This window comes from Sinocyclocheilus anshuiensis, unplaced genomic scaffold, assembly GCF_001515605.1.
Source record: "Sinocyclocheilus anshuiensis isolate Anshui unplaced genomic scaffold, SAMN03320099.WGS_v1.1 scaffold183, whole genome shotgun sequence".
NCBI classification, from domain to species: domain Eukaryota; kingdom Metazoa; phylum Chordata; class Actinopteri; order Cypriniformes; family Cyprinidae; genus Sinocyclocheilus; species Sinocyclocheilus anshuiensis.
In genome coordinates, this window is record NW_015548309.1 from 5,556,865 (window position 1) to 5,567,237 (window position 10,373).

The 10,373-nt window shown below is 32.1% G+C and overlaps 1 protein-coding gene across 2 annotated transcripts in view; it reads left to right on the forward strand.

The window, feature by feature from the left end:
- The window catches only part of LOC107656457 (potassium voltage-gated channel subfamily C member 1-like), a 53,570-nt gene that overhangs the window by 23,105 nt on the left and 20,092 nt on the right, over positions 1-10,373 (forward strand). The gene's annotated exons all lie outside the window — the stretch shown is intronic.

The window sequence follows — 10,373 nt, forward strand, 5'->3', positions numbered from 1 at the left end:
AGTGAAAGTTGCCTGAAGCTCAGCATGTGTCTGTCTGAGTGCAACTTTCCCATCCAGCATAAGGACAGTAACTGTGTGTGTGTGTGAGTTTACACACATCAGAAGGTCAAATCTGCAGCGTCGTTGCCGCGGGAACAAACGGCACCCGTCGTCACACCTGTCCTCGTCTACCCGGCCTATCGCTATGACAACTTACGTAATGCGGTCACCATAGCAACAGCTGAATCCCTAGCCTTGGCTTCTTGTGAGGACCAAAACCAAGAGAAAGACGATGACAATGAAGCCGGATACGAACTGAAAGATTCATACGTTAAAGCGCAGATCGCATCGCAACTCCAGATCTCTCCAGAGCTATTAATAGCAGCGCAGAGGCGACTCTTGCTATTTCAGGATGTGTTGTATGTGTGTGTTTTTGTAAAGGAATGACACGTTTTGTTCTTCTTTCTGTCATTTTAAAGAAATACAACAGCACCTCCTTTGATAATCGCATCAGGCAGAAAGGGGAATTCATTCATCATCCATATGCCCGGCCTAATTATCGTTAAAGACACGTCATCTGTTGTTTTCCAGCCACATCACTTCACGCCTTCAATGCAAATGCATCTGGGAAATAAACCGGATGGAGAAATTCGCTTTTCTACCCCAAAAGCGGCTCTGATTATTTATTCAAAACCATGAGTTTCGTTTGATAGTGAATGTTAGACTCACTATTATTATTGTTTTGCTCGAAATTAGTGATTGCCCATAAGTATTAGTCCAGAAACACACTCTACATTGCAAGAAATGTTTTTTTTTCTTAGTATTTTTGTATTTTTTCTAGTATAAATATCTAAACATTTTTAAATCGGTGTACATTTACTTGAAGCAAAATGACGTAAGATATTATTATTGTTTTCTGAAGAAAAAAAAGTATCAAAATTAAGTGAGTTTGTGCATAAAACAAGAACAAATATCTGTTCTGAAACGCTTCTGAAAAATAAACTTAATTAAAAGGGAAAATGAGCATTTTTCTTCTTAATGATTTTAATATGTAAATTTTGTATATTTTAAATAGATAAAAAATTATTTTAATGTTAAAATGTCTTATTATTAACATTATTATTAGTAGCAGTACTTTTTTGTTAATGAAATTAATATGTACATCTTGTATTTATTTTAAATAGATTTTTCATTTATTATTTATTTTTTTTATTTTTATTATTATTATTAACAAATATGTAAATGTTATTTTATTTTAAATAAATTAAAAACCATAACATTTTATTATTTTTTATTATTATTAGAATATTTAAAATAGATATATAAAAATTTAATATTATAATTATAATATATTTAATTTGTTTTCTGAAAAAATCATCAAAATTAGGTGAGTTTGTGCATAAAATAAGAATAAATATTTTTCTGACCCCATTGGCAGATATGTGTTGTTGTTTCAAGCAAAAACTCAATTTTGATGCATTTCTCAGAAAACTTATCTTATATCATCTTGTGTGTCCAGTAAATGTAACTCGATTTAAGAATATTTAGATATTTTTTTGCAGCGTATGCAAGTACACAAATACAATTATTTACGTCCATTTGTGCAACAGACATGAACACTACCTCAAGCCATGCATGTCAATGATAATGCTTTCTCTTTTGCATTGCAGACTGTTTATATTGTTAAAGGCGTTCACGGAATAGTTTTTGATTTGGCACATATAAATCACTGAGACTTTGTGTGAGAGAGAGTGTGATGTCTGCATTTAAAGTATTTCGGCTGAACTTAGGCTGAATTATTGAGATGTGAGGAGAGGCTTCAAGCCAGTGTACCTTTTGTGCCGGTCCCAAGCCCGGATAAATAGAGAGGGTTGTGTCAGGAAGGGCATCCGACGTAGGAGAGGCTTGGAAGTGTCTGAGAGTCTATTTTAACGTGGGTTGCCGAGATGAACCGGCTTCCCCGAGCGCGAGCTGGACAACATGTCAGCAAATCTCTCCTCATGCGCTCAGGGTTTGCGTCGTTTGCATTCGGTTTCAGTGCGTCTCCATCTGTTGTTATTTCCATGCTTTCTGCTGTCACACACACAGAATGACCTTTCATTGTTCAGATGTGCATGTGTGTCTGAGGGAAACCCCTGTGTTCGCTGCCAAATACACACTTGTTTTTCCCTGCCATCTTCCCCAACTCTCATCCCGCTCGTCTTCTCGCTCGTCCTTGTTACGGGTGCGGTTACCATGGTTCCTCCGATATGAGAAGAAAACACCATGACAGTCTTTGTGAAACACACACAACCTTTTTATAACCTACAGAGACACACAGAGGCTGAGAGACCTAGTGAGCTGCTTGAGTAGACAACATGTAAGACTGCACGGCTGAAGAATCTTCCCAAAGATAGACACCATCATGCTACCTTAAAGTGCCCCAGTTTAGCCCAAATCTAAGATGTTTATCTTAATCCCAGAATGCATTAAGCTCCATGGGGAAAAAATAATAAACTATGGCCCTATATGAAATCCGTTTAATTTTTTCCCAATTTATTTATTTATTTTTTTGTTCAATTTGCACTTTTTCTGTTTTGAATTTTTTGGATTCCATTTTTTCAGTCATTTTTTTTTTTTATTCCATTTTAATGGTTACATTAAATTTTACTAATAAAACAACATGTCTAATTAATTTAAATAATTAAATTGATACAATTTAACAACAATTTATAAAAAATAATTTTAGGGCCAATATGAAATCCCTTTTATTTTTTTCACAAATTCAATTTTCATCATTTGTTTTAAAATTCAGTTTTAATAATTAAATTAAATGTTTGCAATATAAAAACATGTCTAATTAATTGAAATCATGAAATTTCAAATTTTTTCCAAATTATAATTTTTTCCATTTTAATTTTCCAGGATTGCATTTTAATGATTTAATTACATTTTTATAATAAAAAAAGCATGTCTAATTAACAAAAAGCATGAAATGTATCCAATGTAACAATTTATGATTAAAAATCAAAAAGCAACTTTAATTATTTAACTTATTATGGTTTTTACAGTAATAGGACCCTTTAATTTTTTTATATTGATATATTTATATTATTATATCAAATTACCAAAAATACAAATTTATTATCAAAAATGGTGGTTATCAAATGAAGGCAGAAAACCTCAACAATTACTTAGACTGTGTAATATTTAATATTAAAAAGTCAATAAGATGAACTTAAATCATAATGGGAAAAATAAGTTATTAATTTAATGCTTATTATAATAATGTGTTATCTTAGCAACATGCTAAAGTCAGGATTAGGATGCTCCCTTATAAGATAGCAAGGAAATTCCATATGTTTTTGAACAAAGCCTCTCATTCTCTGTCTTTAAGATGAGCATGAAATACATTTTAATTGAACTTTAATACACATTCCTGGTCTCATTTTGACTGATTCATAAATGCATGTAAAAAAATGAATGTCAGTCAACTGCGTAATAACTATTTGTAATGAATGTGCATATGTGTTTGCAAGAGCAGCTGCTCTCGCCGTCTCTCAGATGAGCGTGTGTAGCATGCAGGAAACCACAGTAATGTAGATCAGTTAGTGATCACGTTAATTTCTCCCTGATCATAGTGGGTTTAAATCAGCCAATCAAGTGTCCTCTGAGCCCTGTGAACGTTTATACAGCATCTCCTCCTGGACTCAAGCAAATGCTGATTAATGAGTGGGAAAGTAGCCACTTTCTGTCTGATGTCACGCTGCTCATGCCAACCGCCTCAGTGTGGTGAAGGAGTGGATGCAGATTAAGGGGTTGTGTTGCCAAATCTGGGCAGTTTTATTGCTTTTGATGTTCCTCGTGATATTTGGATGTTTTGTAAATTGCTTTGGATTAATAATGAATTGTATACATAAAATATATATAAAAAAAGAATATATAAAATATTTTGTATTAATATTATTAATAACATGCACCAATGGATTGATCATAAGACCAGGAATGTGCATTAAAGAGTCAAAAGAAAAAAATAATAATAGTAGTAATAATAGTTAATAAAAAAAAGATTATTATAATTATGTTTTCTGTAGATAAATACATGAATAGTACTTAATATTATTAATATTATATGTTATATTAATAATATTACATTATTATTACATTATAATTGATTGAAATCATGAAACTCAAAAATGACATTTTTAGGACTTTTAGACCTATAATTCATTGTATAATAGACCTGTTTTAAAAGACCTTTTTTAAAACATTTTAATCGAGGAGTAAATAGCCTAATCTTTTGTTATCCTCGCAGCGCGTCAGTTAGCCTATGTGGTAATTATTGCAGGGCAAATTAATTTTAATCTTAATTTAATAATAAAAGTAACTTCATAATAATAATATGCCTAATAAAATAAGAATGTAACAGGCCTACATTAATTGGAAATGCCAAATCCTCTTACTATTGCCAATAATTGATGTTTTTGACACTATCTCTGGCTATCGTCGATACAAGATCGTCTTTCGATGCAACCCAGCAAAGGGAGGTTATCGCGGGGCCGTCCGCTACGCCACTGGCGCATCACGTTGCCTGTTACGTCGTTTGGGCTGCCTTGTTGAGCGCAGTGGCACTGAGAACATTATATTTCACACACTTTAAGCTGTTTTATTTTCCAAATGTAATAGGATTAGTCCAACGAATCGAATCGTTCGGTTTGTAATGCGTACCGAACCGAAAGCCTTGTACCGAACGGTTCAATACGAATACGTATATCGTTACACCCCTAAAAAATACATATCACACATAATAAATTATTATACTTACATAAAATATGATTTATATATAACATTTTAATTCATATATGTTAATTTATTAATATGGAAAAATGTATATAAAATAATAATAATAATAATTATTATTATTATTATTATTATTATTATTGTTATTATTATTATTATTATTATTATGTAGTCAAAAAAGTGTGTTGACCCCATGAATCAAAAATAGCCTTTTTTTTAGGCTTTGGCTTTTTAGTCCATGTGTGTTTGCTTAGAGGCCATCTGTAGTGTAGTGTAGTGCTTCTGCTAATGGGGTTTGTGTTTTTGTTGTTCTGTAAGGTTTCTCGTATGACATTTCGTGGCAAGCAAGTCTGTCATTAGAGCGGGAATCCTGCAGTGAGACACACACATGATCAGGACATCTGTCATCACCTGCAGCGCCGCAGCGGGACTGTGTGTGTGTGTGTGATCTGATCGGACCGTACAGTAGGAAGCACCAGGCCCGGGATGTCAGCGACACACCGCTTACGAGTCGGAGTGATAAATAGATGGCTGATGCCACCGCGGGACACACAGATCATATCAGACTCTGAGACGATAGAATCTGTCACACATACAGGAGATTCTCTGGATCAGTGTCTGTTTGTATTTGGTGTCAAAAGAAATTATTTCATGGAAAGCGTGAAATAATAGACAACGTGGCATTCACTTGGGCTGCTTTTCTGGCTGTGTGCAAATATATAAACAGTATAATCTGATTCATGAGCAATTGACTCTTAGGAGTCAATTCTTTTAATGAATCAATCACACACTTAAAGGGGTCATATGATGCGATTTCAATTTTTCCTTTCTCTTTGGAGTGTTACAAGCTCTTGGTGCATAAAGAAGATCTGTAAAGTTGCAAAGACTAAAGTCTCAAATCCAAAGAAATATTCTTTATAATACATTATATATACCTAAAACGGCTCGTTCTAACACGCCCCCACATGTCTACATCACTATGTGGGAAGATTTGCATAACGCCGCCCAAATGTTCACGCAAAGAAAGATTTAAATTTTCTAGGATTGCATTTCAATGGTTTAATTAAATTTTAAAAATAAAAAAAGCATGCCTAATGAACAAAAATCATGAGATTTATCCAATTAAAAAATATATTATTAAGCAAAAATGAATTTTATCAATGAAATAATTTATAACAGTTTTTACAAAAATATTACTTTTTATATTTATATTTTTATAGTTATTATGTTTTCTCTAGCTAAATACATAAATATGATGATGATTATTATTATTATATATTAATCATATTACATGATTAATTATTATAATATGATTAATATTAATAATATTAATTATAAATGTATATTAGTAATGTGGATTATCATTATAATCCGTAATTATGTCCCCACTGGATGCAACAAATGTCTCGTTTGTAATGGGTTTTAATGTTTTTGTCTCGTCGCTCCGGTCTGACAGGGCATCTCAATATGGTAAGGAGCGTAACATTTCCGTCACACGCTTGAGGTATTCGGCCAATCACAATGCACTGGATAGCTGGCCAATCAGAGCACACCTCGCTTTTCAGACCGATGAGCTTTGTAAAAATCGACACGTTTCAGAAAGACGGGACATAGAGGAGAAACAATAATGTACAGTATGTGGAAAATAATGTGTTTTTTTTACCTTAAACCGCATAAACACATTTCATTACACCAAATACACAAAATAATGTTCTTTTTAGCAGCATCATATGACCCCTTTAAGACAATTTGGTGAATTTAATCGATGATTTTGATTGATTCATTAACTGAATTATCATGTAACTCACTTATTGACTGGATGTCGCATCGTGTGAAGATGAAAAGTAGTTTATTGTGATTGCGATTTATTTTAAACGAACATTGATGTTGGCTTGCTTGAACTCATTTAAAAATATTTAAGTTAGGTTTTAAGTATTTTTAAGATTTAAATAGTTTAAAAAACTTGAAGTTTAAAAGTTTAAGTATTTTTAGATTAAAGTAGTTTAAAAAGCCTAAAGTTTGAAGGTTTTATGTATTAAGTTTGAAGTAGTTTAAAAAGCTTCAAGTTTAAAAGTTTTTAAGTATTTTAAGATTAAAGTAGTTTAAAAAGCTTGAAGTTTGAAAGCTTTAAGTATTTCCAGATTAAAGTAGTTTAAGAAGCTTCAAGTTTTAGGGTTGTACATTTTTAAATATTGAAGTAGTTTTAGGAGCTTTAAGTTTGAAGGTTTGAAGTATTTTTTTAGATTGACGTAGTTTGAAAAGCTTCAAGTTTGAAAGTTAAGTATTTTAAGATTAAAGTATTTTAAAAAGCTTGACGTTTGACGTTTGAAGTATTTTTTTAGATTGACGTAGTTTGAAAAGCTTCAAGTTTGAAAGTTAAGTATTTTAAGATTAAAGTATTTTAAAAAGCTTGACGTTTGACGTTTGAAGTATTTTTTTAGATTGACGTAGTTTGAAAAGCTTCAAGTTTGAAAGTTAAGTATTTTAAGATTAAAGTATTTTAAAAAGCTTGACGTTTGAAGGTTGTACAATTTTTAAAGATTAAAGAAGCTTAAAAGCTTGTAGTTTAAAAATGTAAGTATTTTACGATTGTAGTTTTAAGAGCTTAAAGTTCAAAGGTGTTAAAGCCGTTTAATGTGATGGAGTGAGTGATGAATTCAGTCTATGGAGCATTATAACATGATCTCATTACCATGCTGGTTTCAATCATTAACTGAGTCCTGTGTTATTTTCAAAATAAATATGGTTATTTTGCATTTTTATTCTAATTAAGTGTAACTTTTAACCATCTGATCATATTTCTTCTGATATATTCATCACACATCACTCTTTATTGTATTGTGGGATACAGTATTTTAGGCGGTTTTTATGTGCTCTGATTGTACTCTACACATTTTGGCTAATATCATCCAGGTAAACGAGCAGTACAGGTGCATACCATATGTATTTGTTTGCGTGTGAAACCCAAGTGCAGATTCTCTCTCCTTTCTGCCTGTCGGCTCAATCACACAAGCATGATCTCAGCATGACGGTGATGAACTCTGTGCGTGAGAGAGAATTGCATTTAAAGATGCTCTGGTTTCAAAGAGAGCCCTGAAAACTTGATATGACGTTGTGATGTGGCTGTAATGGAGTTCAGATCCCTCCGGTCCGACTGTCAGAAGCCCAGCGCGCTTTACTGAGAGAGCATGAAATGAATTAAACAGCAGAGAAGAGGAGGCCACCATTTATAATGCACAAAACCAGATTGCATGCTTAGATATTAACACACACACAGGCTCTGTTCAGAAACATACTGAGCTGCCTACAAAAAACAGCATTTTACAGAATTAAAATGGGATATTTTATGCAATATATGGGTGTGCTGTCTGTTTTTCACTTACTGTAAATATACAGTAATCCATTGAGTACAAAATAATAAATGATAGCTAAAAATGCACCATTTTCTCCAGTATTTTTGTACACTACACATTTTTATACTTTTTAAAGCAACTTCTTGATGGCTTAGCAACATGCTGTTTTGGGCACATGACCTGCAATCCCTTAATGCATTGGAATAAGTTCTGTGAAAAATGCTGGAATGAGGAATAAAATGAGTATATTGCATAAATCAAGCATATTTTTATATATAAGTTGTGTTTTCTATCATCTGAAATGTGCTGCGACATATTAAGCGACTTATGTAATGCAATTAACATTAAGTGTGCAAAATGCACACATTTGGATTTGTGCTGAATTAAAATACGTTAAAATAAAACGTTTATAGTGTTTATAATGCTTGTAATTGTTACAGATAGATAGATAGATAGATAGATAGATAGATAGATAGATAGATAGATAGATTTAGGCCTATTTATTTAATATTTTGAAATGTAATAATAAAATGTGACTTGTAAACCAATGCAACTTATTTTCCAGAAAATATGGGAAATATTTTTATATTTCTTTTTATTGAAAAAATGATATTTAAAAACTGTCAAATTTTTTATTGATTTAAGTTTTTTTTCAATAAAAGAACAATAATTATATTTTGAATATTTTATATTTTATATTTTTAAATTATTTTGAATTAATTAAAAAAATGTATTCTTTTATTTTTTTTTTAAGATTAAAGTATTTTAAAAAGCTTGACGTTTGAAGGTTGTACAATTTTTAAAGATTAAAGAAGCTTAAAAGCTTGTAGTTTAAAAATGTAAGTATTTTACGATTGTAGTTTTAAGAGCTTAAAGTTCAAAGGTGTTAAAGCCGTTTAATGTGATGGAGTGAGTGATGAATTCAGTCTATGGAGCATTATAACATGATCTCATTACCATGCTGGTTTCAATCATTAACTGAGTCCTGTGTTATTTTCAAAATAAATATGGTTATTTTGCATTTTTATTCTAATTAAGTGTAACTTTTAACCATCTGATCATATTTCTTCTGATATATTCATCACACATCACTCTTTATTGTATTGTGGGATACAGTATTTTAGGCGGTTTTTATGTGCTCTGATTGTACTCTACACATTTTGGCTAATATCATCCAGGTAAACGAGCAGTACAGGTGCATACCATATGTATTTGTTTGCGTGTGAAACCCAAGTGCAGATTCTCTCTCCTTTCTGCCTGTCGGCTCAATCACACAAGCATGATCTCAGCATGACGGTGATGAACTCTGTGCGTGAGAGAGAATTGCATTTAAAGATGCTCTGGTTTCAAAGAGAGCCCTGAAAACTTGATATGACGTTGTGATGTGGCTGTAATGGAGTTCAGATCCCTCCGGTCCGACTGTCAGAAGCCCAGCGCGCTTTACTGAGAGAGCATGAAATGAATTAAACAGCAGAGAAGAGGAGGCCACCATTTATAATGCACAAAACCAGATTGCATGCTTAGATATTAACACACACACAGGCTCTGTTCAGAAACATACTGAGCTGCCTACAAAAACAGCATTTTGAGGAATTAAAATAGATTATTTTATGCAATATATGTGTGTGCTGTGTGTTTTTTCCTTACTATAAATATACAGTAATTAATTGAGTACAAAATAATAATAAATGATAGCTAAAAATGCACCATTTTCTCTAATATAGACATTTTTATGCTTTTTAAAGCAACAGCTTGATAGCTTAGCAACATGCTGTTTTGGGCACGTGACCTGCAATCCCATAATGCATTGGAAAAAGCTGTGAAAACTGCTGGAATGAGGAATAAAGTGAGTATATTGCATGAATCAAGTATATTTTTATATTTAAGTCGTGTTTTTTATCATCTGAAACGTGCTGCGACATATTCCATATAAGTAACTTATGTAATGCAATTAACATCAAGCATTCAAAATGCAGACGTTTGGATTTGTGCTGAATTAATGAGGTACGTGAACCCAGTTTTATTTGTATGACGCATTTTCCATACGCTGGTAGTTTCAGTTTCGCTTGAAGTAAATTTGTTTAGATGTGCCGTTTATGTTAAATGTCGTTTCTGATGAATGCCACTATCATTCATGTTTGTTTTACTTATTTTTTATTTCTGTTCTGAAAACTTTTACATTTTAAGGATTTGTTGTGAAGTGAGAAGAATTAAAATACATGTATATAGTGTTTATTATGCCTGTAATTGTTTATATATATA